This window comes from Aquarana catesbeiana, linkage group LG02 (assembly GCF_042186555.1).
Source record: "Aquarana catesbeiana isolate 2022-GZ linkage group LG02, ASM4218655v1, whole genome shotgun sequence".
NCBI lineage: Eukaryota > Metazoa > Chordata > Amphibia > Anura > Ranidae > Aquarana > Aquarana catesbeiana.
Window position 1 is genome coordinate 812,451,155 of NC_133325.1, and position 26,652 is coordinate 812,477,806.

Sequence of the window (26,652 nt, forward strand, 5' to 3'; positions counted from 1 at the left end):
TTATGTAAGGCTGTAGGGAATGCTTCAGCTGCTTATGATTGTCGGTCTGCAGGGACAGCTACTTTGGTGGGATGAGCTCAGGTGGGTTGGGACTAGTATCTGAACACAGATTGAGCAGCCAATTTTCCAGCAATCGCCCATTCGCGAGGGCGGTTGGTGACGGGATAATCACGGAGTCAGTCCTCCGCACTGTAATGTAATGGGGGCACTGTGATATAAAGGGGAATGCACTGTATATGAAACTGTAATGATTACAGTCCCCCTTTACAGTGCAGTTCCCTTTTCATCACAGTGCCCCTACCAATCACAGCCCCCCATTACAGTGCCCCTTGCAGTCATGCCCCCTTATTTTTCTCCGTAATCACAGTGGCCCCTTTTGGTCTCTGCCTCCCCTGCTCTGTCCTACCTTTGGCAGGGCAGAGGCAGGATTCAGCCTGTGTGTCCTCTACCGTCTCTCCCACCCTTCCAATGATGTCATCCTATTAGCAGAGTAGGGGACAGGAGGAGTTGTAGATCAGGATCATATCATTGATTAGGTCCTTCTGCACCCAGGCTTTGTTCTTTTCTATAATATTTTAGGTTTTCCCATTTTGCATTTTTCTTTCTTTCCTCTTTCCGGTTTCTTACTCTTCGTGTTCTTTCATTTTTATCCTTTATTTATTATTATTTTTTATTTCTCTTTTTTTTTCCCTTTTATTTTTATTATTATTTATATTTATTTTTATATTTATGTTTTATTATTTTTATATTTATTATTTTTTTTCACACTTTATTTATTTGTAGCAATAACTCTCGGTGGAGCTGCTGGTTTAAGCGGGCCGTTACCTTCACTCTCGATACTTCTGTTTCACCGGCACCGGGTCTAGGGTTCCCTTGAGTTTACCTCTGGACGATATAAGCACCAACACTTGAGTATGTTTTTCAATGTTTTAGTGAACCAAGTAACAAAGGAAGTAGCAGGAAAGAGGCAGGAGGAAAGCTGCAGGGAAGCTCAAATACCTTTCTTTAGGATTCTTTAGAACATCCTTTACAATTGAACAGTGTAATTGAATGTACTCCCCTTGTGGGACACACTCTTTGCTCGCCTGGATAGGCCTCTCTCACTTGCCTAGCAGCCAGTACGTAGCACGAACAAAAGTCTCTGCCACAGACTTGCTTGGAATAAACCCGTACGATCCTCTGCCACAGGATGTATTGGTTTGCGGTGAATGTCAGACACAGTACCTGGACCTCTAAGCCAACCCGGCAGTACTATGCAGTAAGATTATTTCAGGATACGTCCTCCAACTGAGTCACCAGACCCCTCTCCAGACCAGCATTCTGCATGATCCTTCCATGACTGGTCCTCCCCTGGGATCTTCTCGGTTGTCCAGCTTCTTCACTCTGGATAGACAGCTCAGGACCATTCCTCTGCTGCTGTGGTAGGCCCCAGACAGACCTCTGGGCCCACCCACACCCACGAGGTGGTACTCTTAACGCATACCTGTCGGGCAGGAGGGCCAGCAGGTGGCTGAAAATGAATCCCTAAACATGGCGTCTGTCCCATAAATACCCTCCCCCAGAATGCAACTCGGAGGACCACCTCCACCGAGTTGTCTCCGGGAAAGAGGAGCACTCATACGCTTCAACACGTTCCTCTTCCAACACCAACCCATAGTGACAACGACACCCACACAGTGTGGAACTACACGCAACGTCAGCCAAGCTGGAACAGAGGCAAATCTAACTTCCTCTAATAAGCGACCTACTAAATTTACCTATCAGATGGTAGATCAGAAATCTACCAGCGCTACATATTTATTTATTTTTTATCACTTAGGTAATTTTCTTTACTTGTTTTTTTACGTTTATTTTCATACATTTTTCTCAGTTGCACCTTTATCCTCTTAATTTGTCTCCTTTTCCCACTCATTTCTTCCTTTTTTCCTATTCTCATTTCTCTATTATCTTTATCCTTTTTTATTTTTCACTCGTATTTTTCTCTTATTTTCTTCTCCTTTTTCTGTTTCTTTTTTTTCTTGTTTTTCTCTTTCTATATCCCCCCTTTTTTTCTATCTGTTCTTCTTCCTTCCTTCCCCTCTTCTTCCCCTTTTCTTTTCAAATATTTTATTGGTAGTTAACAAGCGATTGTTCCATACAATACAGTAGAGACAGCAAGGTAGCATAAGACAGTGCTTATCATGGTCAAAATTAAATCATTAACAGAGTGAGATTTAATGAAATATACAAACAAGTGAATACTCAGTCGAATCCCACGTAAAAACGATTAAGGATGCGTTACAAAAAGTTTAGAGGGAACAGGGTCCCCTAACTAGGTATGTAAAGGTGCCGGGCGTCTCCCAAGAAAATAAACATTGGAGTCACCAGGACCAATGTATAAGACCGAGTACATTACCAATTGGTATTAATAGGAGAAGGAAGGTGAGAGAAAGAAGGGAAAGGGGGGAAAGGGGAGGATGACAACAGATAAGAAAGGGGGGAGCCAGAGGGGATATGGGTCGGTCGGGGCGCATGGGCAGGAGTGTGGTATCGAGAACTTAGATTTAGGAATGAATAAATTCAAAGTCCCAACAAATGTTCATCAACACCGGCTGGTAGGAAGTGGTCTATCCATGGTTGCCAGATTCTGGCGTGCTGAGAGACTTTATCTAAAATTTTGGCTTCGATCTTGCTATGCACCATTGCTTGGGTGATCCTGTTTTTAGTTTTTGTTATATTTAGCGTGGGTGTTTTCCATGCCTTAACATTCGTTTGCTTAGCTGCAGTGAATAGCTGAAGAAGGAGGCGAAGCTGTGCTCTTGTGTAATCTTGTGGAATAAGATTGAGCAGAGCTATCGCTGGATTGGGTTTTAGGGTGACTTGGTGAAGGGTAGACGCCATCTGGAATATAGTTTCCCAAAAGCATTGCGCCAATGGGCATGTCCACCGAATGTGCAGGTGTGTACCTCTGTCACCGCATCCCCTAAAACAGTTTGGGGAAAATTCAGGTAAGAATTTAGCAATTCTGGCCGGGGACTAGGTACCATCGCATCAACACCTTGTAGTTCGCCTCTGAGGCAATCACATTTTGGGAAGAGTTTTTTGTGTTGGTCCAGATAGTCACCCAATCCTCCGCTTCAATATTAATATCTAAGTCTTTTGACCATCGTTGTGCATACACGGGAAGGTCCAAGGATGGTGTAGTAAGATGGGCGTAGAGTCGGGAGATAATACCTGGAGCGTGTGGGTCCGAGTCACACATATTCTCATACTCTGTCATAGTATCTAGTCCAGAGTGAGATTTTATTGTTGTTTGAACAAAATGAGTAATTTGGAGATATTGGAAGTATTCTCTACTGGGGAGCTGTGTTTGTGCTTGGATACTGTTAAATGATTTAATAGTGTCGACATTGACTATATCACATATGCGAGTCAGACCCACCCGCCCCCAGGACTGAAATGATGTTGGTTCAGTATAGGCTGGGTAGAATTGGGGGTGACCTAGAAAAGACAAGAGGGGGGAGTGCGGGGAAATCAATTTGAAGGGTGTCTTCAGTTTATCCCAGAGTTTGAGTGTGTGTTGTGTGAGTGGATTAGTTATGGGGCCTCGTGATACTGGGGAAAGCCATAACAAATTGGTTGTAGCAAGGGGAGATGAGTCAATAGCTTCAAGACTAACCCAGAGTGGTGTTTCGAGTTTCGAGTGGTAGAGAGTAGTCTGGGTCAGCCTTGCAGCATGGTAATAATGTTGGAAGTTTGGGATAACAAGGCCTCCATTAAGCTTGTTACGAAGAAGAATGGGTCTAGCCACTCTGGGTCTTATGGGGCCCCAGATGAATTTAAAGACTTTACTTTGTATTATCCTATGATAATATGGAGGGACTGTGACAGGGAGAACTCTGTATAGATATAACAGTTTGGGTAGCAAAGACATCTTAACAGCCGCAATGCGTCCGAGCCAGGAGATACATAAGGGCAACCAAAGGTTAAGAAGAGAAGTTAGTTGAGTTAGCATAGGGAGGTAATTGTTTTGGAACAAGTGAGATGGGTCACTCGTCAGCTTAATTCCTAAATAGGGAATAGATGTGGTGGACCATTGGAAAGGGAAATTTTGGCGTATCTTACCTAAGTCAGCTTGCGGCAAAGACACATTGAGAGCCCTCGATTTAGTTTGGTTGATTTCAAGCCCTGAAACTCTAGCAAATCTATCTAGGGTGTGTAGTAGGATCGGGATTTTAGTATGGGGAGATGTGACGAACATGAGAGCATCGTCCGCAAAGAGACACATCTTATGCGAGGTAGAAGCAATCTCCAAGCCTCGGATATCAGGGTTACTCCTTATCAGGGCAGCTAAAGGTTCGATTGCGAGTGCAAACATTATGGGGGATAAAGGGCAACCCTGCCTAGTTCCTCATAGAATGGGAAAGGGGTCTGAACGAAAGCCTGAGTAATGCACGTATGCATGTGGGTGATTGTACAATGCGCTGACCCACCCCAGAAAGTGTGGGCCGAAGCCCCAGCGTTGGAAAATATAAAATAAGTAGGGCCAAGAGACAGTGTCGAAGGCTTTCCGGATATCTAAAGAGAGAAGATGCATTGGAATTTTACGGGAGTGGGCTAAGTGTTGGAGGAGAATTACACGGTGAATATTATCACTCGCCTGCCTTTTAGGTATAAAACCTACTTGGTCTTTATGAATCAATCCCCCTATTATGGGATTGAGACATAGGGTTAGAATTTTGGCTAGAATCTTGATGTCAACATTTAAGAGAGAGATTGGTCTGTAGTTAGACCATGAGGTGGTGTCCGTGTTTGGTTTCGGGATCATCGATATAAGTGCCGTCAATGTGTCTCTGCCGAAGGAGTGCTGTTTAAGTATAGCGTTAAAGGAGTTGGTAAGAAGGGGGGCTAGTTCAGTTGCAAATTTTTTATAATAAAGGCTCGGAAGGCCATCCGGGCCTGGGCGTTTATGGGGTTTGAGTGACTTGATGGCTGATAAGACTTCCTCCGTAGTGATCGCGCTCTCCATCAGTTCACGACTAGCATTAGATAATGTAGGAATAGGAAGATTGCTAAAAATCTTTTCCGCCTGATTCTGCGAAAACGCTGATTTAGGCTCGTACAAGTTTGCTAATTGTTTACGAAATTCAGAGAGAATTTTAACCGGATTGCTAGTTACATTATCTTTAGACAGTCTAAGTCTGATAGGGACACGAACACGGTCTGGTCTGCGAAGGCGTAAGGCCAGGTATGTGTCTGGTTTGTTTGCTTTGGTGTAGATCGTGTGACTAGACCTGCGGATAGTCTTATCAGCCGCTTCAGCCAAGAGTAGGTCTAGTTCGAGTTTAGTCTTTTCTAAAGTTATTTTATGAGCTTCAATTGGGTTAGTTTGGAATTGTAGGAAGTGGTTATGATATTCTGATTCAAGTTGGTGTAGTCAGAGGATTTTATCTCTATTGAGATGTGACGCAACTGAAATGCATGTGCCTCGTATGACTGGCCTATGAGCTTCCCAGAGTAGTATAGGGGAGATATCGGGAGTGGAATTATGAGTTAGGTAGTCTTTGAGGGCTATCTGAATATCTAAGCAATATGATTGGTTAGTTAGGAGAGAATCATTCATGGACCACCACCTGTGAGTATCCTGTGGTATTAGAGAAGAGACTGTGGAGATAACAGCACAATGATCTGTCCATGTGATTGGATGGATATGTGAATGGAGGTGGAGCGGGGCAGATGCTATAGAAATAAAAATGTGGTCAATTCTAGAGAAAGATTTATGGGGGTGCGAATAAAACGTAACATTTTTCTTAGTGGGGTTGGATTCTCTCCACGTATCCAAGAGAGAGGCCTTCAGTATTTGTTTACGGAATTGAATAGAGGGGGTGTGTGATGCTCAGGGGCATAGGGGGATTTATCTGTGTGTGGTTGTAGAACAGAGTTGGAGTCACCACACAGAAACAGAGTTCCTTTACAGTGGGTTTTCACTATCTGTAGTAAATGTGAAAAGAAGGGGTTTGGGTTTGAATTAGGGGCGTAATAAGAAACAAAGGTTGTTGTAACAGCCCCACAAGAAGCAAATAACGGCCCTCCGGGTCTTTTATTTCAGTTAGGGGAGTGAATGGCGTGGTGTGATGAAAGGCTAGCAGGACCCCTCGGTGTTTTGTGTCTGCTGAGGCGGTGAAGACTTGCGGGAATTTAGAACTAAAAAAGCTGGGAGTGTGGCGCTTTGAAAAGTGAGTTTCCTGAAGAGCCACTATGTTGGCTTTTAGGGATGCAAACGTTTGAAAGGCTTTGACCCGCTTATGTGGAGAGTTAAGCCCTTTGACATTTAGGGTAAGTACATTAAGTGGTGCCATGGTTGGGTATGTGGAGAATTATTAGCCAGGGATACAGAGCCCATGCGAGCCGACCGACATAGGAAGAAGGAAAAAGTAGAAGGAAAAGGTTTGAAAGAAAAGAAAGAAGGGGAAAAGGAAGGAAGGGCATAGGGTGTAGGGCACGCCACCGAGGTCGCCTCCTACTAGGGAGGCAATAGGTCAGTGACGCCCGACCAGTAAGTGCACCAGCTCTGCGATCAGTAGACCTATCAGAGAGGGGGCGCACCATAGAGAGGGAGCGCATTGACTGCTCCCCGCCGCAGTCGGGAATAATCAAAACAGTTTAAAGTCAAAACTTTCAATGTTGCAACTTACATTAGGGCACTAACCCAACACAGAACATGAGTAAAAAACTGAGGAGATTATTAGTTATAGGTAAATAAATGGTGTATACACTTTTGCTTTTCTTGTACCATTCCCTTCTTCCCCTTTCTTATCTCCTTTTTGCGGCCATTCATCCTTATCTATTTACACTTTCCTGTGTCCTCCATTACTCCTATTCTCGTTTACTTGTTTTCCTTCTGTGTCTCCTTTCCTTGTCTCCTGATCTTATGGCTTCACTCCATCTCTATGCACTTCTCACGTTTAGTGTCTTCTTTACTCCTGTTGGTTTTTTTAATAGACGTAATCTGCCTGGGTGGGGTTTCCAGACGTCATACATTTCCATGACAACAGCGGCGCCAGCCATTGCCTAGCTATCTCCGGCAGGGCAGGAGAGCCTGGAGAGGAGACACAGGCACAGCCACACAGCGGGAGATGAGCGGTGACCGCAGCCTGTGTTAACCCTCTAGACAAAGACAAATAGACAAACATTACTTACTGATACATACCGGACCCCCATCATCCCCAGTGAGGGAGTTTGTTGGCTGTAAGAAGTATTTATGAACAGATGATAAATAGGGAATGTATTAGAGATAGAAGGAGATAATATGTTAGCTCTCCATAGATGATGGTGAGCCTCCATCCATACATGAACAAAGACGGTCAGTGTGGACAGAGGTGGGCAGGTGGGGTACAACGAGTACCTGTTCCAGATGTTTCTTACTATCTGGTCTAAGAGTTGCATATACAATGTAGACAGTGGTGTCGGGAGAGGGGCTGGAGCCCCGAAGGGGTCCCCGAAAAGCCCCGGGTGTCAGGCATGTACAATTTTAATGTTAGCCCCAAGCGTCGCTGAGAAGGGACCGATCTGATCCCGAGCGCCGCCGAGTGAGGCAGAGTGCGCCCGAGTCACATAGCAGGTCCCGCCTTCTGGAGCCTGCAGCGCCTATGATGGACATCCCGCTGGTCCAATGCCGGGACCGCAGGATGTGTGACGTCCATCATAGGGAATGCAGGCTCCAGAAGGCTCGGGCGGGCGGCTCTCCGCCTCTCCTCTGGCTGCATCACACACCACGGCTGAGCTGCTGCTGCAAGACACAACATGAAGTCTGACTCCTGGTCAGGTAGGTCAGTGTATGTATGTCAGGTAGGTAGGTCAGTGTGTGTCAGGTAGGTAGGTCAGTGTATGTATGTCAGGTAGGTAGGTCAGTGTGTGTCAGGTAGGTAGGTCAGTGCATGTCAGTGTGTGTCAGGTATTTCAGTGTGTGTCAGGTAGGTCAATGCGTGTCAGTGTGTGTCAGGTAGGTTAGTGCGTGTCAGTGTATGTCAGGTAGGTAGGTCAGTGCATGTGTGTATGTCAGGTAGGTCAGTGTGTGTCAGGTAGGTAGGTCAGTGTATGTCAGGTAGGTAGGTCAGTGTGTGTCAGGTAGGTCAGTGTGTGTCAGGTAGGTCAGTGTATGTCAGGTAGGTCAGTGTATGGTAGGTAGGTCAGTGTATGTCAGGTAGATAGGTCAGTGTATGGTAGGTAGGTAGGTAGGTCAGTGTATGGTAGGTAGGTAGGTCAGTGTGTATCAGGTAGGTCAGTGTATGTCAGGTAGGTAGGTAAGTCGGTGTATGTCAGGTAGGTAGGTCAGTGTATGTCAGGTAGGTCGGTCAGTGTGTGTCAGGTAGGTCAGTGTATGTCAGGTAGGTAGGTAAGTCGGTGTATGTCAGGTAGGTAGGTCAGTGTGTGTCAGGTAGGTCGGTCAGTGTGTGTGTATGTCAGGTCAGTGTAATGGTCAGTGTCAGGCAGGTGAGTTTAGTGGTCAGCATTGATGGGCACCAGTAAGCCAGGCAGCAACCAACAAGTGAGCTTACCCCCCGCCACACAACCCACCGCCCAGCCAAAAAAACAAGCGCCACTACTGCCCCCTCTCCCCGCTCCCCCCCAGCCTTGGACTTTGGTTTGAAGCTCCTGGTCTTTTTGCCACCTAGGAACACCCCTGACTGTAGAAAGTCGATTATCCGGTGTGGAGTCCTGAACTCTCATACAATTATCACTACATTCAGGGGCGTTGCTAGGTGGCAAAAAGACCAGGGGCTTCAGCCCGAAGTCCAAGGCCGGACCCGGGGGGGGGGGGGGGTGTTGTACACGTGATGCAGGCTTTTTTTTTTGGCTGGGCCGTGACCTACCTGACCTACAAACACTGACGGTAGTGAACACTGACCTTTACATTCACTGACCTACCTACACTGACCGTAGTGACCTACCTACACTGACATTTACCTACACTGACATTTACATACACTGACATTTACATACACTGACCTACCTACACTGACCTACCTACACTGACCTACCTACACTGACATTTACCTACACTGACATTTACCTACACTGACCTACCTACACTGACATTTACCTACACTGACCTACCTACACTGACATTTACCTACACTGACATTTACCTACACTGACCTACCTACACTGACCTACCTACACTGACATTTACCTACACTGACCTACCTACACTGACCTACCTACACTGACATACCTACACTGACATTTACCTACACTGACATTTACCTACACTGACCTACCTACACTGACCTACCTACACTGACATTTACCTACACTGACCTACCTACACTGACCTACCTACACTGACATTTACCTACACTGACATTTACCTACACTGACCTACCTACACTGACCTACCTACACTGACATTTACCTACACTGACCTACCTACACTGACCTACCTACACTGACATTTACATTCACTGACCTACCTACACTGACCGTAGTGACCTACCTGCACTGACCTACCTACACTCACATTTACCTACACTGACATTTACATTCACTGAAGTTTACATTCACTGACCTACCTACACTGACCATAGTGACCTACCTACACTGACATTTACCTACACTGACATTTACCTACACTGACATTTACATACACTGACACTTACATACACTGACCTACCTACACTGACCATAGTGACCTACCTACACTGACATTTACCTACACTGACATTTACCTACACTGACATTTACATACACTGACACTTACATACACTGACCTACCTACACTGACCGTAGTGACCTACCTACACTGACATTTACCTACACTGACATTTACATACACTGACACTTACATACACTGACCTACCTACACTGACCGTAGTGACCTACCTACACTGACATTTATCTACACTGACATTTACATTCACTGAAATTTACATTCACTGACCTACCTACACTGACCGTAGTGACCTACCTACACTGACCTACCTACACTGACATTTACCTACACTGACCGTAGTGACCTACCTACACTGACATTTACCTACACTGACATTTACATACACTGACATTTACATACACTGACCTACCTACACTGACATTTACATACACTGACCTACCTACCTACACTGACATTTACCTACACTGACATTTACCTACACTGACATTTACCTACACTGACCTACCTACACTGACCATAGTGACCTACCTGCACTGACATTTACCTACACTGACATTTACCTACACTGACATTTACCTACACTGACATTTACCTACACTGACATTTACATACACTGACCTACCTACACTGACCATAGTGACCTACCTGCACTGACATTTACCTACACTGACATTTACATACACTGACACTTACATACACTGACCTACCTACACTGACCGTAGTGACCTACCTACACTGACCTACCTACACTGACATTTACCTACACTGACCAGCCTGACCCACATACACTGTCTGACCTACCTCAGCTCAGCCGTGGTGTGCGGTGTCACAGCAGCCAGGCAGTCAGAGGACGAGGAGGAGCCGAGGTGGAGAGGAGAGCGGGCCGCCCGAGCGCTGAGCGGGGATCTTACAGTGGCGCGGCAGCCGCATTGAAATTCCCGCCTTCTGGAGCCTGCAGCGCCTATGATGGACGTCACACGTCCCGCGGTCCGAGCATTGGACCAGGGGGACGTCCATCATAGGCGTTGCAGGCTCCAGAAGGCGGGACCTGCTACGGCACTCAGCCAAACTCGGCCAAATTCGGCGGCGCTCGGGATCAGATCGGTCCTGGCGCTCGCCGCTCGGGGCTTTAATGAAGAGCTGCATGCCTGAGGCTCGGGGCTTTTCGGGGGCACATTCGGGGCTTCAGCCACGGCTAGCCACCCCCTCCCGACGCCCCTGGACGGGTCCCCACACCATACCTTTTAAGTGCCCATATGATCTAAAAGAACCTTGCACCCCGCCAAGTGCACCACCTGTTCCCGATCGCTTCTCAGCCTTTTGGCTAAGATCAAGTGTAGTATCGACTATAGCCCTTAGGGGTGTCTCTGCTTCACAGCTAGGACGTTGAGAACCACTTGTATCTATCCAAGCCATTTGGTCCTTGTGGGGTACCCTCTGCTCAGCCTTGTAGGATCGTTGATTAAATTCAGCTTCACCTACTTGCTGCTATTGGGCTAGAGGCTTAGCCCCCACAAGGAACGAGATTGCGGTCTTCCCTCTTCCCCCACTCCACATTACTACCTCCGGGCAGTAGATGCTAGAGCCTTTGTAAAGGCTACGAAAAGAGCGAAGACGTCGAGGAACCAGAAGGAAGCCGCCTAAGAACACCTGAAGCGACACCCAACTCCTCGACGATGGGGAAGAGCAACAAGAAGACCAGCAAGGAGAAGAAGAACCCTGTTCCAGCCATTTCCCAGAAGAGCCCGAGAATGCCTCTGCCTCAACCCTCACCTCTACCCCAGTCGGCACCAGCCAACCGGGACCAGCCAAGCCAGACCTGCCTGCAGACAAGCTCCTAGCCCTTGAGCCTTGGATAAACCAGAAGGTTGTGCTGCAGCTGAAGGAGGTGGATGGAAGAGTCCCCAACATGACCCCGGAGATCTTCGGAAAGAAGATGATCTTGGAGCAGGGGTTCAGCAAAGCGGAGACACTTTCCATGCAGACCTTCACAAAAGGTACTTTCTTCATAACTTTTGTGTCTTTTCAGGTCTGCAGAAGATACTGGGAGATGGTGAAGACCAGTGGCCCTGAATCCCCTTTCCGGAAGTTCACTGCGAACTGCCCCATAACACGGGATGAAAAGCGGGTGACGGTGACCACGAGGAACCCCCATACCAAAGGAAAGGACATAGCCACCTACCTCCAGAGGTTCTGCACTATGGTAAAGGACCCGATCCAAATCCTCGATGCCAACGGCTTCTGGATAGGTAAGTGGTCTGTGCTTTGCAAACTTAGGAAAGACCCTTCGTGGGACATCCAGCACCTGCAGCCGTTCTCTCTGGGATCATACGCAGGAATCCTTTTCTACCCCGGCATACCCTACAACTGCAACAGGTGTGGCCAGCTGGGACACATAGGTAAGGATTGTACAGAGCTTGCTTGCAGATTCTGTAGGGTTACAGGCCACGAGACCAAGGACTGTCCGAGGTCCAAAGCCTGCAACCTTTGAGGATTGGCAGAGCATGTCTTCATGCACTGCCCCCAGAGGACCTGGACCTATGCTGGAGCCTTGATTCAGGGTAAGCCACCCTCCAGCACCGGGAGGAAGCTGCCAGAAAACAAACCAAAGAATCCAAAGGAGCCTCGAAAGGCCACAGGTGAGTCCACTCCCACCCCCCTGCCCCACCCCCTGCCTCCAGCACACCCCCACCCACCCCCTCTGTGCCGGAGGAGCCCCTCCCCACCCCTCCCCCCTGAACCCTGGAGGACTTCCCCACCCTCCCACCTCCCTCCACCCCCACTAGTGGCCCAACAGGAAGCCGGAAACGGAAGCCAGAGAGCCCAACAGCTGAGGAACCCGCCACCTCCACCAAACGGCCCAACGGGGTCCAGCGCGACAGCGATGGACCACAGCAAGTAGTGGAGGAGGAGGAAGAGGAGGAGATCATGGCAGACTCCGAGCCTGACCCCCCCTCAACCTCAACGTCAATATCAACCAGAAGATGATGGAGGCTGTCCTTAAGGAGCTGGGTCTGGTCCAGAACACAGGACAGGCAGAGGATGCAATGGAAGAGCCACCCCCCCTCCGGGGAGGTATGTTTGACCCCTTGTTGACTAGACCCTCATACCCTTTTCATCATGGCTGAGATCTCAATCTTTTCCATTAATGTGAGGAGTATCAATGATACATCTAGAAGGCAAGCGGTGCTGACATTTCTTTCTACACAGCGTAGATGTCTACAGAGTGATGTCTACATGCTCCAGGAGTGCGCTCTTCCTTCCCTGAGGAGGTACACCCATCTGACCTCTCAGTGAACCCTTGGTCCCTCCTACTGGTCCGGGGGTGGCGATTGTAAATCTGCATGGGTAGCCATTCTTGTCAGGGGTGGACGCTTCACGGTTGACTTTATCCATGAGCTAGTCTGTTGCCATCTTCTGGTCATAGATAGCTCGTGGGTGGGAGAGCCAATTAGGCTCATCAACGTGTACGCCCCCCCAGATAAGAGTGCGCAGCTGGAACTTTTCCAGACCCTGCGGACCCAACTCGTCACCACCAGAGCAGTAGTGATCGGCGGTGATTTCAACTGTCCGATAGAGGAAGACGGGTGCAGCTCCAGCAGGTACGCAAAACTTGATACTACTTCTAGGCTGCTCAAGGAGATGATCTCCGAGGCTTCCCTGCAGGACGCCGTGGGATCCATAGGGAAAAAACTATTCATGGTGCAGACCTGACGGACCTGTGCGTTCCAGGATTGACTTCGTGCTCACTTCAAGAACAGTCAAGCATCGTGACTTCTCCATGATCCCCTGCTTTTCCTCTGACCACAGGGCTATTCACTTTCAGGGCTACCTGGGCGAGGGCTTTGCCCACGGACCGGGTTCCTGGAAGCTGAATAGTACCCTGCTGGAAAACGAGGAATTGATGGGGGAACTCCGGGAGGCCTATGCCACCTGGACAGAGGAAAACAGATTCTTCGGAAGGGTAAGTGATTGGTGGGAGTTTGTGAAAGTCAAGCTGCCCATCTTCTTTCAGGCAAGGGGACGCCAGCAAGTGTGTGCTAGGAAGAGGGAACTCAGGAGATTGCAAAATCAGTTGCAGTCCCTGCAGGACCTTTATCACTGTGGCTGGGACCTGGAGGATACCAAGAGGAGCCTGAAAGGACACTTCGAGGAAGAATCCAGGCACATTGTCTTCCGTGCCAAGGTGGAGAATCTTGAGAAAGGTGAGAAGTGTAATTCTTTCTTTTTCAGGAAACTTCACTCAGGACACACACCCTTGGCAGAGCTGTGTGATGACACTGGAACACTCCAAAAGGGAAGGAGGCTGTGATGCAAGTGGTCAGCAACTACTACACCAACCTCTACTCCACGAAAGAAACCGACACACAGGCGGCCGACAGGTTCCTGTCAGGTATCTCTAACCAAATTGATCCTGCAGGTTCATCAGCCATCAACGCCCCCTTGGTGTTGGAGGAGCTGCACTCTGCCGCTAAATCCTTTAGGCGAGGCAGGACCCCGGGCTGCGATGGTCTTCCAGTTGAGCTCTATGTAGCACTGTGGGATCTCATGGGCCCGGACCTGCTTGAGCTATACGAGGAGATGGTGGTGGAGGGCAGAATGCCTCCGTCACTGAGGGAGGGGATGATCACGATTTTGTATAAACAGAAGGGGGAGAGATCGGATTTAAAAAATTGGCGTCCGATCTCTCTTCTGAACGTGGACTACAAAATCCTCGCCAAGGTTCTGGCCAACAGGCTGAAGTCTGTCAATGGACAGATCATCCACCCGGATAAGACTTGTGGCATTCCTGGTCGCAGGATTGTGGACAGCCTTGCGCTTGTCCGGGACATGGTCCAATACATTTATGGCCGCCGTGTGCACGTGGCCCTGGTCAGTCTTGACCAGGAGAAGGCCTTTGACCGTGTCTCCCACGAGTTTATGTGCAGAGCTCTGCCCAGGTTTGGTCTCGGGGAAATGTTTTGTTCGTATGTGAATGTAATGTACACTGACATTTCTAGTTTGGTGCTGGTAAATGGCTGTAAAACTGACCCCTTTCTAATTTTGTCTGGGTTCAGACAAGGCTGCCCTCTCTCACCACCTCTGCTTTTTGTTTGCTGTATAGAGCTCTTCGCCCGAAGCATCAGACGGAACCCAGAGATCAGAGGGATCACCGCACCAGGACCGGACAGACGGGAGGTCAAGTGCTTACTCTACATGGATGACGTGACGGTGTTCTGTTCTGATCGGCGCTCCATCGACTCACTCACCCAGACCTATGAGGACTTCCTCCAAGCTTCAGGGCCAAAGGTCAACTGCGGGAAGTCAGAGGTCATGCTCTTCGGAAAGTGGTTCCTGCCTTCTTCTGCACCCATTCCTTTCAGCATCAAGGCGGACTTCATCAAAATTCTTGGGGTCTGGTTTGGAGCTGAGGGCTCAGCCCTGAAGTCCTGGGAGGAAAGACTGGCAAAGATGCGACAAAAGTTTGGACTTTGGAGCCTCAGAGAACTCACCATCGAAGGTAAAACACTGGTACTTCACAGCGAGATTCTCCCTGTGTTGCAGTACCTCGCCCAGGCCTGCCCCCCCCGGGTTAACACCTGCAAGGCCATCACCAGGGCGGTGTTCCACTTCATCTGGAGCTCCAAAATGGACAGAGTGAAGTGGGCGGTTATGTTCAAGGAACCACTCAAGGGCGGTAAGGGCATGCCCAACATCACTACCCTACTGAGGGTGTGCTTTGCTTGTAACTGCATCCGCAGGACATTGGTGGACAGAACTGTGAACTCTGGTGGTAACTCCATGTCCCGTTTTTTCCTCCTGCCTCTTTGGAGGACCCTTGGATGGGACAAATGGGACAGCTCCATCCCCTACAACTGTGACACTCCTTGGTATTACTTGGATACTTTTAAGTTTATCAAGGAGCAGGGGCTGCATGGAGTGAAGCCCGACTTGTGAAAGCCAAAAACTATCCACAAGTTGATTAGAGCATCGGACATTGTCGAGACTGTTCCAGGTCTCCCTTCAGCCACTTGTAAAGTGGTCTGAAGGAATGTTTCTTCAAAGAGACTCACCAACAGGCACAAAGATCTGGCATGGATGGCAATCCAAGGGGGGTTGCCACTCAGGACATTCATGCATGCCAGAAACCTGTGCAGATACAGGCACTGCCCCTTTTGCATCATCCAGGAGGAAACTGCTTTGCATGTTTTCTGGGAGTGTCCCTTTGCACAGGACCTGTTGAGGGCCTTGGAACCTGAACTGAAAGACTTTGTACCACAGACTGCTTTCACACACTTTGGTGTGTTGAACAGATTCTTCTGTGGAACTCATTCACAGGAGGACATTGACGGTGCCTGGCGGGTGCTGTGTTGCTTTAAGGACGCTTTGTGGTGCACCAGAAAGTGCCTCATCCACCAGCGGGAGAGGATGTCCATCGAGGAATGTCGCAGACTGGTTCACAGTCTGCTCAGAGACTATTACTTAACCACTTCAGCCCCGGAAGGATTTACCCCCTTCCTGACCAGAGCACTTTTTACAAATTGGCACTGCGTCGCTTTAACTGCTAATTGCGCGGTCATGCAATGCTGTAACCAAACGAAATTTGCGTCCTTTTCTTCCCACAAATAGAGCTTTCTTTTGATGGTATTTGATCACCTCTGCCGTTTTTATTTTTTGCGCTATACACGGAAAAAGACCGAAAATTTTGAAAAAAAATGATATTTTCTACTTTTTGTTCTAAAAAAAATCCAATAAACTCAATTTTAGTCATACATTTAGGCCAAAATGTATTTGGCCACATGTCTTTGGTAAAAAAAATGTCAATAAGTGTATATTTATTGGTTTGCGCAAAAGTTATAGCGCCTACAATCTAGGGTACATTTTCTGGAATTTACACAGCCTTTAATTTATGACTGCCTATGTCGTTTCTTGAGGTGCTAAAATGGCAGGGCAGTACAAAACCCCCACAAATGACCCCATTTTGGAAAGTAGACACCCCAAGGAAATTGCTGATAGGCATGTTGAGCCCATTGAATATTCATTTTTTTTGTCCCAAGTGATTGAATAATGACAAAAAAAAAAAAAAAATTACAAAAAGTTGTCACTAAATGATATATTGCTCACACAGGCCATGGGCATATGTGGAATTGCACCCCAAAATACATTTAGCTGCTTCTCCTGAGTATGGGGATACCACATGTGTGGGACTTTTTGGGAGCCTAGCCGCATACGGGGCCCCGAAAACAAATCACCGCCTTCAGGATTTCTAAGGGCGTACATTTTTGATTTTACTCCTCACTACCTATCACAGTTTTGAAGGCCATAAAATGCCCAGATGGCACAAACCCCCCCCAAATGACCCCATTTTGGAAAGTAGACACCCCAAGCTATTTGCTGAGAGGCATGTTGAGTCCATGGAATATTTTATATTTTGACACAAGTTGCGGGAAAGTGACAATTTATTTATTTTTTTTTTTTTTTTTGCACAAAGTTGTCACTAAATGATATATTGCTCACACAGGTCATGGGCATATGTGGAATTGCACCCCAAAATACATTCTGCTGCTTCTCCTGAGTATGGGGATACCACATGTGTGGGACTTTTTAGGAGCCTAGCCGCGTACGGGACCCCGAAAACCAATCACCGCCTTCAGGATTTCTAAGGGTGTACATTTTTGATTTCACTCTTCACTGCCTATCACAGTTTCGGAGGTCATGGAATGCCCAGGTGGCACAAACCCCCCCCAAATGACCCCATTTTGGAAAGTAGACACCCCAAGCTATTTGCTGAGAGGCATGGTGAGTATTTTGCAGCTCTCATTTGTTTTTGAAAATGAAGAAAGACCAAAAAAAAAATTTTTTTTTTCTTTTTTTAATTTTCAAAACTTTGTGACAAAAAGTGAGGTCTGCAAAATACTCACTATACCTCTCATCAAATAGCTTTGGGTGTCTACTTTCCAAAATGGGGTCATTTGGGGGGGGTTTGTGCCACCTGGGCATTCCATGGCCTCCGAGACTGTGATAGGCAGTGAAGAGTGAAATCAAAAATTTACGCCCTTAGAAAGCCTGAAGGCGGTGCTTGGTTTTCGGGGTCCCATACGCGGCTAGGCTCCCAAAAAGTCTCACACATGTGGTATCCCCGTACTCAGGAGAAGCAGCAGAATGTATTTTGGGGTGTAATTTCACATATTCCCATGGCATGTTTGAGCAATATATAATTTAGTGACAACTTTGTGCAAAAAAAAAAAAAAAAAAAAAAAAATTTGTCTCTTTCCCGCAACTTGTGTCACAATATAAAATATTCCATGGACTCGACATGCCTCTCAGCAAATAGCTTGGGGTGTCTACTTTCCAAAATGGGGTCATTTGGGGGGGGTTTGAACTGTCCTGGCATTCTATGCACAACATTTAGAAGCTTATGTCACACATCACCCACTCTTTTCTAACCACTTGAAGACAATGCCCTTTCTGACACTTTTTGATTACATGAAAAAATTATTTTTTTTTGCAAGAAAATTACTTTGAACCCCCAAACATTATATATTTTTTTAAAGCAAATGCCCTACAGATTAAAATGGTGGGTGTTTAATTTTTTTTTTTCACACAGTATTTGCGCAGCGATTTTTCAAACGCATTTTTTGGGGAAAAAACACACTTTTTTACATTTTAATGCACTAAAACACACTATATTGCCCAAATGTTTGATGAAATAAAAAAGATGATCTTAGGCCGAGTACATGGATACCAAACATGACATGCTTTACAATTGCGCACAAACGTGCAGTGGCAACAAAATAAATACATTTTTAAAAGCCTTTAAAAGCCTTTACAGGTTACCACTTTAGATTTACAGAGGAGGTCTACTGCTAAAATTACTGCCCTCGATCTAACCGTCGCGGTGATACCTCACATGCATGGTGCAATTGCTGTTTACATTTGACGCCAGACCGACGCTTGCGTTCGCCTTAGCGCGAGAGCAGGGGGGACAGGGGTGCTTTTTTTTTTTTTTTTTTTTTTTTTTTTTCTTTATTATTTTTTTGCTTTTTTATCTTATTTTAAAACTGTTCCTTTCATTTTTTTTTTTTTTTAATCATTTTTACTGTTATCTCAGGGAATGTAAATATCACCTATGATAGCAATAGGTAGTGACAGGTACTCTTTTTTGAAAAAATTGGGGTCTATTAGACCCTAGATTTCTCCTCTGCCCTCAAAGCATCTGACCACACCAAGATCGGTGTGATAAAATGCTTCCCCAATTTCCCAATGGCGCTATTTACATCCGGCGAAATCTAAGTCATAAAATGCTCGTAGCTTCCGGTTTCTTAGGCCATAGAGATGTTTGGAGCCACTCTGGTCTCTGATCAGCTCTATGGTCAGCTGGCTGAATCACCGGCTGCATTCTCAGGTTCCCTGTTGAGACAGGAGAGCCAGAGAAAAACACGGAAGACGATGGGGGGGGGGCATTCTCTCCCACTGCTTGTAAAAGCAGTCTAGAGGCTAATTAGCCGCTAGGATTGCTTTTACATGAAAGCCGACCGCTGGCTGAAAAGAATGATACCAAGATGATACCTAAACCTGCAAGCATCATTTTGGTATAACCACTCAAAGTCGTGAATGCTGTACCTGAAGACAAAAATATGGCTAACAATAAAGCACAGTAAATGGTAAAGTATAAAAAATTGCATACCTGAAAAGCAAACATGATAAAACATAATAACAATAAAACATTGCAGAATAGAATACAGTAAAAAAGAGCAGAACAATAGAGAGAATAGAGAGAGAGAGAATAGAGAGAGAACAATAAAACGACAACTATTACTTTTTATTTTATATTTTTGTTTGTGTTTTTTTTTTTTTTTTTACACTTTTTTTGTAACTGTAACTTTTATAACTGTAACCGGTTCCAGGTTCGGGTCTCTCAAAATGCGATGGCATCTTGGGAGACCCTGTGAAAGTGTGTCCTAGTCTGTGCAATGCTGTACCCTACGCAAATACTCAACTAGTGAATGGTAGCATTCAAAACATTCACCAATGCAAAGACCAGGATTGTCAGGACAGGAGGGACAATAATAGCGGGTGTCACGCCTATATCCGCGCTTACTGCAGACACGACATCTTTTTTGGGGGAGTTCGTTGGGTAGGGGTACTCGGGAGGACATAAAGAAAATGCCTCTCATGCAGCCGACTGCATTTGGTTGGGGATGTGAATGGGGGAAGTACGGGCGCTGCAGAAGTGGTGGGTTCCCGATTAGGATTGGCGAATGCAGCAGGAAGGGCATTATGGGCACGACGGGCCTGTGTTTGTCTTCTTTGTGGCAGCGGGACACTACTTGTGCTTGCCACCTCACCAGCTTGAACTGCACTTATGGGACTCGCCACGTCACCAAGTGTTACTGCAGTGCTGGTTTGACTATGACCGGGGTGTACTAGGCCGCTGGCGCTTGCCAGTTCACCAAAACGCTACCAAAAAAACTGTTAACGATCGCAGGGATCAGGCCTGACTCTGCGAACGCTGCAGTTATGCGTTTAGTGTTTTGTAAGTGACAGTGATCGATCGATACTGCACTTGGGTGGGCTGGGCTGGGCCGGGCGGAGGGGCAAAACGCAGGTGCTAGCAGGTATCTGGGCTGATCCCGCTAACACTGCGTTTTTGGGAACCCTAAACTGCTGGGGATGCCAGTATAGATCTGATCGGATCAGATCAGATATTGATCAGTTCAGATACTATACCACTAAGGGAGGTGTACGGTGCGTGCGTGGGTGTTAGCGCTACTGGCACTAACCTGACGCTGCCTGGGGCTGGTGCTTGCCAGTTCACCAAAACGCTACCAAAAAACTGTTAGCGATCGCAGGGATCAGGCCTGACTCTGCGAACGCTGCAGTTATGCGTTTAGTGTTTTGTAAGTGACCGTGATCGATCGATACTGCACTTGGGTGGGCTGGGCCGAGCCGGGCGGAGGGGCAAAACGCAGGTGCTAGCAGGTATCTGGGCTGATCCCGCTAACACTGTGTTTTTGGGAACCCTAAACTGCTGGGGACGCTAGTATAGATCTGATCGGATCAGATATTGATCCGTACAGATACTATACCACTAAGGGAGGCGTATGCTGCGTGCGTGGGTGTTAGCGTTACTGGCGCTAATCTGACGCTGCCTGGGGCGACGCATATCACCGCCGGGCGATCAGGGGGCTAAATCTTTATTCGGCGGGTGCCCTGACACTATAAAAAATAAACAAACTAACTAGCGTCACCCGTAACGGTTATACAGTGATCAGTGGTGAAAGGGTTAACTAGGGGGCAATCAAGGGGTTAAAACATTTATTAGGTAGTATATGGGGGTCCCTGTCGCTATAAAACGCTGACGGCGAACCTAAATATTTACCTCACTAACTAGCGTCACCAGCGACACTAATACAGCGATCAGAAAAATGATCGCTTAGCGACACTGGTGACGGGGGGTGATCAAGGGGTTAAAACTTTATTAGGGGGGGTTAGGGGGGTACCCTAGACCTACAGGGGGGTAATACTAACTGTCCTAACACTGTAAATGTCACAAACTGACACCAATACAGTAATCAGAAAAAAAAAAAAAAAAAAAAAAACCTGCTGGTGTCAGTTTGTGACAGGGGGGGGGGGGGGGGGGGGGGGGGGGGATCGGGGGGCGATCGGGGGGGGGATCGGGGTGTTTTGTGTGCCTGGCATGTTCTACTGTGTGTGTAGTGTGTGTGTGTGTGTGTGTGTGTTGTGCACTCACATTGCAGTCTTCTCTCCTCGGCCCGGAACGGAAAATACCGAGCCGAGGAGAGATGACATCATTTCCTCTGCCTCTGTGTACAATACAGAGGCAGGGAAATGATCCCATTGGCTGAGAGCGATCGCGAGGGGGGGGCCACGAATGGATGGCCTCCCCCTCACCTCCGATCGCCGGGGGAGATTTGCCGACCGCCGCTGGCACCGGGGGGGGGTCCGATCGGACCCCCCACCCGCGGGCAGGCAAGGACGTACATGTAAGTCCTTTTGCCTGCCCGTGCCATTCTGCCGACGTATATAGTCGTGCGGCGGTCGGCAAGTGGTTAAAGAAACTTCAGGGAGGAAGAGGAGGTCTGAAGATTTCTCCTCCCCCCTTTCCCCTGTGTATCCTTTGGCAGTTCAATAAAGCTTTGGGCCTGTGAACTCTTCTCCCTCCCCTACCCCATCTCCTTCCCCCCCCCATCACACCCATTGCCCATTTGAATGCTACCTGATGGTATATGATTTTTTGTGACATGTTTTTTTGAAATAATGCTTTCAGGGTAATGCGGCGCCATGCATGATGTGATGTTTCGGGGTATTATTACTCTGCACAACACATCAGGCATCATACCGCAGGATGAATGTCATTTATTTGTATGCTTGGAAATGTATTGTTATGTAGTGTATTTATGCGCTGCTTCGCAGTACAGAGTGGAATGTACCCTGTTGAAGTATTTGTTTTTTGTATATTTTCTTGCAAAATGAAGTTTACATTTTCAATCAAAAACCTGTTCCTGAAAACTCTCAAGACTCCCAAAACAACACAAATTCCCCTAAAAATTAGGACGGGAGGGTGGGAAGTTGTTTCCACGCTCTTCCTCTGCAACTGAAACACCACCCCCCTATCCTTCCCCCAACTCACTTCCCCCTAAAGCTCCACCCCCATCTCATGACCCACTCTGCAAACCCCTAACAATCCCTGACATGCCCCCCCTTACCATTACTCCCAGTCTCTAAGCCCCCATTAACCCCTGTCATGCTGGCCCTCCCTCCATTTATTGCCTTGGGGTATACTACAGGCCTCTCTTTCTATTATAAAAAAAAATCCAAACAGTAAATAATAAACACACACACACTTTTTTTTACAGGACCCTTATTTAATAAAGTCCCCCAATGTAAACCCATTGTCAATCAAGTCATCCAGTGAAGCAGATTCTCATCATTCACAATAAATAACACTCAATGATCTGCTGAAAAAAACAAAAACACTCCAACATGTCCAATCCTGACCACAAATGACTGCTTCTGGTCCTCACTGTGGAATGCATATAATGGGGCAGGGTAACCTGGCTGACATCACTACCCAAATATAGACATAACCATACCTGGTCAATGACAATTCCTCCAAGACCCCACATTCCAAGTTTTTTCTTTTGGTGTATCAGCAGACATCACCCATCATAATAGACAATGTTCTGCATTGCTGGACACCATGATTGAAGATGATTATACTGTATTATCACCTCTATATAATGTTCTTACATACAGAGAAGAGCCCACAGGAGGAGGACATGGAGGGGACACAGGAGGAGGACATGGAGGGGACACAGGAGGAGGACATGGAGGGGACACAGGAGGAGGACATGGAAGGGACACAGGAGGAGGACATGGAGGGGACACAGGAGGAGGACATGGAGGGGACACAGGAGGAGGACATGGAGGGGACACAGGAGGAGGACATGGAGGGGACACATTGCTGCTGTGGGGTATCTATGATATGTACTGATAATAATACTGTATTATCACCTCTATATAATGTTATTTTTTTTTTCATGTAATCTTCATTTCCAAAAACTGTTTTCCTTTTTACAAGCATTAGCAATCATCACTTTTATCTCAAACATTCTCATACTGTACATTCATAAAAACACTTCCTTTTAATACCACAATACGACGTTATATTACCTTCTTCTCCAAGGAGAGAGAAAAGGAAAGAAGGAGGGAAAAAAAGTATTCCTTTACAACTGTCACTTTATCTTCACTATCCTTCCCTTTGCCACTTTTAAGCAAGGACAAAAAAATAAAAAAAAAGGAAAGTCCCAAGAGAATCTATATTTAGTTATTTCCCCCAGCGTTTTCCAACATATTCCTCCACTTTATTTATTTCTTCTGATTGTTTCCATTTATCTCCGTATCTCACTAAATATTTTCATCATTTAACCAAGGGTCCCATATTTTCTTAAATGTCCCAATTTTACCTCTTTTAGTGTAAACGGATCTTTCTTTTATAATTACATTTTCTACCTCTTTTACCCATTCTCCATGAGTTGGTGGGTTCTCTGCTAGCCATTTTCATGCTATTAATTTCCTGGCTAGAAACAATCACCTAATTACTGCATTTTGATCTTTATTTACTACACCCTCTTCCCTTATATATCCCAAAATGCATACATATGCACATTCAAGATCTACTTCAAAAATCATTTTTATATTACCAGTAATCTCCCCCAATACCTAGGTAGCTTTGGACATCTCCACATCTTGTGGATAAGATCTCCATTCAATCCCCCACATCATGGGCATTTAGCATCTGAGCTCCTCTCAAACAAAAATAGCCTTCGGTTGGGTATAGTATGTCCTATGAAGTAGCAGTAGATGTGACATTCGTTGTGAAGGAGATAGAGATACCAGTGGACCTGCCTCCAGTATATACCTCCATTGTTCTTCCGTTACATCCCCCACATCCTCCACCCATCGTCTTTTACAAGGAAGTTCCTCTTTCACATCTCTCGCCACTTCACTTGTCCTTCCATAGATCCCCGATGTCAGCCCTTTAGACTGACCTGCATCAGTAACTTTACAAAGAGCAGCTATCCCACTCCATTCCAATAGATTTTCTTTAAATTGTTTATCCAATGCATGTCTGACTTGTAAATATTTTTTGAAGGACTTGTTTCGAAACTCCAAACTCCTGTCCAAGTTCCTGAAATAACTTAAGAGTTGTCCCTCTATACCAGTGATGGCAAACCTTGGCACTCCACATGTTTTGGAACTACATTTCCCATGATGCTCATGCACTCTGCAGTGTAGTTGAGCATCATGGGAAATGTAGTTCCAAAACATCTGGGGTGCCAAGGTTCGCCATCACTGCTCTATACAGTTGGGCCAGTCGCACTAAACCACATCTGTCCCATTCCTTAATCTTCTCTATATTTTCAACTTCCAGTAAATATTTGTTGTTCCAAATAGGCAAAAATACAGTATAGCCCCGATATCCCAACGTCTCCTAAACTATTTTCCATAGCTTTTTAATCAACTAAGAAGTGGGTGAGGTTACCAATGACTCGGCCTCTAGAGCCTCAATTTATGTTATGTTTTGTACTTAAAAGCATAATTTTCCTATTCACCCCCCTCTCCCTCCTGAAGGTTACATCCCCTCAGATGTTGTAATTGTGCTACCAAAAAATAGCTCCAGAGATGTGGAACCGCGAGACCCCTTTCTTCCTTCGGCAGTTGCAAAAACCTGTAGTTTTATCCTAGGTTGTTTCTTTTTCCACATTAGTTCCCTAAAGATCACATCTATCTTTTGAAACCATTGTTTTGGTATCCTAAGTGGTGAGTTGTGTAATATATATATAGAAGTTGAGGCATCCAGATCATCTTTATCAGAGTACATCTTCCTGCTAATGACAAAGGTAAACGGCACCACATCCCCCACTTACATTTAAATCTTTCCATTAATGGAACTAGATTATTATTAATATACTGTTTAGGGTTTGCAGTTATGTATGCTCCCAAATATTTCATTTTATTAACTATTTCCATTTGTGGAACCCCAACAGGCAACAAGGTCTCAATAGGATCTACTGCTAGGAGCATTGATTCTTCCCAATTTATCTTTAGACCGGAAATCTGTCCAAAAATCTTTTATCACATCCATTGCTGCAATTAGGGAGGACTGAGTGTCCCTCAGAAATAAGAGTATGTCATCTGAATACATTGCTATTCTTTTCTCCCCTGATGTTCTCTTAAACCCTTGGATATTTACCGATGATCAAATAGTTATAGCCAGTGGTTCCATCGCCAGAGAGAAGAGCAGGGGCGATAGAGGACATCCCTGTCTCGTCCCCCCGGGTTATGGAAATCCTTCTGAACACTCATTGTTTATTTTAACTTTAACTTTGGGTTCCCCATACAACAGTTTTACCCATTTTACAAACCCTGGCCCAAACCGAAAAGCCGCCAGAACCTGTCATAGACAGTGCCACTCCAAGCTATCAAAAGCCTTGGCTGTGTCCAATGATAATATGGCCCTTGATCCCATGTCAATCGTCAGAGCTTGCAAATTTAAGTATACCCGCCTTATGTTTATAGTAGTTGCCCTATTCGGTACAAATCGTCATTGATCAGGATGTATTGTACACATTTTGAGATTATCTTCTTTAACCTAGAGGCCAGTATCCCTGCTAGGATTTTAACATCAGTACCCAGCAAGGATATTGGCCTGTAGGAAGAAGTATGACTTTGGTATGACTATAATAATAGATTCCATCATTGATGCAACCTACCCTCTTCCATTGCTCCATTAAATCTCTGGTGGGGAATATGACGCTGTTCAAAAATGTATATAATTAAAATACTAATATCCTAAAAAGTGGTGGCAGTATATGAGAAATACTGTGAACAAATATATAAGTAGTAAACAAACAGCATATCATGTGTATATGTCACAGGTGTAAAACAACACCTAATATAAAAAAACATAATTTAAAAAAGTCAAGTGCAAATAAGGTGTAAATAATCCTAAAAGAAATACGTGCACTTAAAAAGGGAAACAAAATTAATATATAAATATATGTGTGATATTAGTGCTAGTATACAAAATCGCAGAGGAAAAAGCATAAAAAATACCCAAAAAATGCACAAATATAATCAATAGTGTAATAAATAATTAATGTGGTAATATACCAGAATTTTCAAAAATCAAATCCACATGATATAAGTGTCCAAGCAGAATTAAAGTTCTATATATATATAAAAATAAGAAGAGAAAAAATCTGTGAAAAGTGACTTTGCTTCCAAAAGGATCCTGTGTAAATGATTGTGGTAGTTTCCTTCTCTGGAACCCCCAATTGTGTCCCCACTCACCGGAAAGCCCAACCCCTGCAGGGGTAATGGGCAAATGAAAGTAAATCCACTGGCAGAAAATCGATCGGTGTCCCCCTCTGTGTTTCCACGATCTCCAAGTGGGGTATTGCAGTGGGAGCGTAGTTGAGCATCCAGGATTT

At 46.0% G+C, this 26,652-nt stretch overlaps 1 protein-coding gene and 2 pseudogenes across 4 annotated transcripts in view; 2 read left to right on the plus strand and 1 right to left on the minus strand.

Moving 5' to 3' along the window:
- LOC141129518 (uncharacterized) overlaps window positions 1–26,652 on the minus strand; it is a 148,430-nt gene that overhangs the window by 81,186 nt on the left and 40,592 nt on the right. The window lies entirely within an intron of this gene.
- Window positions 10,957–11,164, plus strand: LOC141130886 (U2 spliceosomal RNA; annotated as a pseudogene).
- Window positions 11,329–23,636, plus strand: LOC141129896 (uncharacterized; annotated as a pseudogene).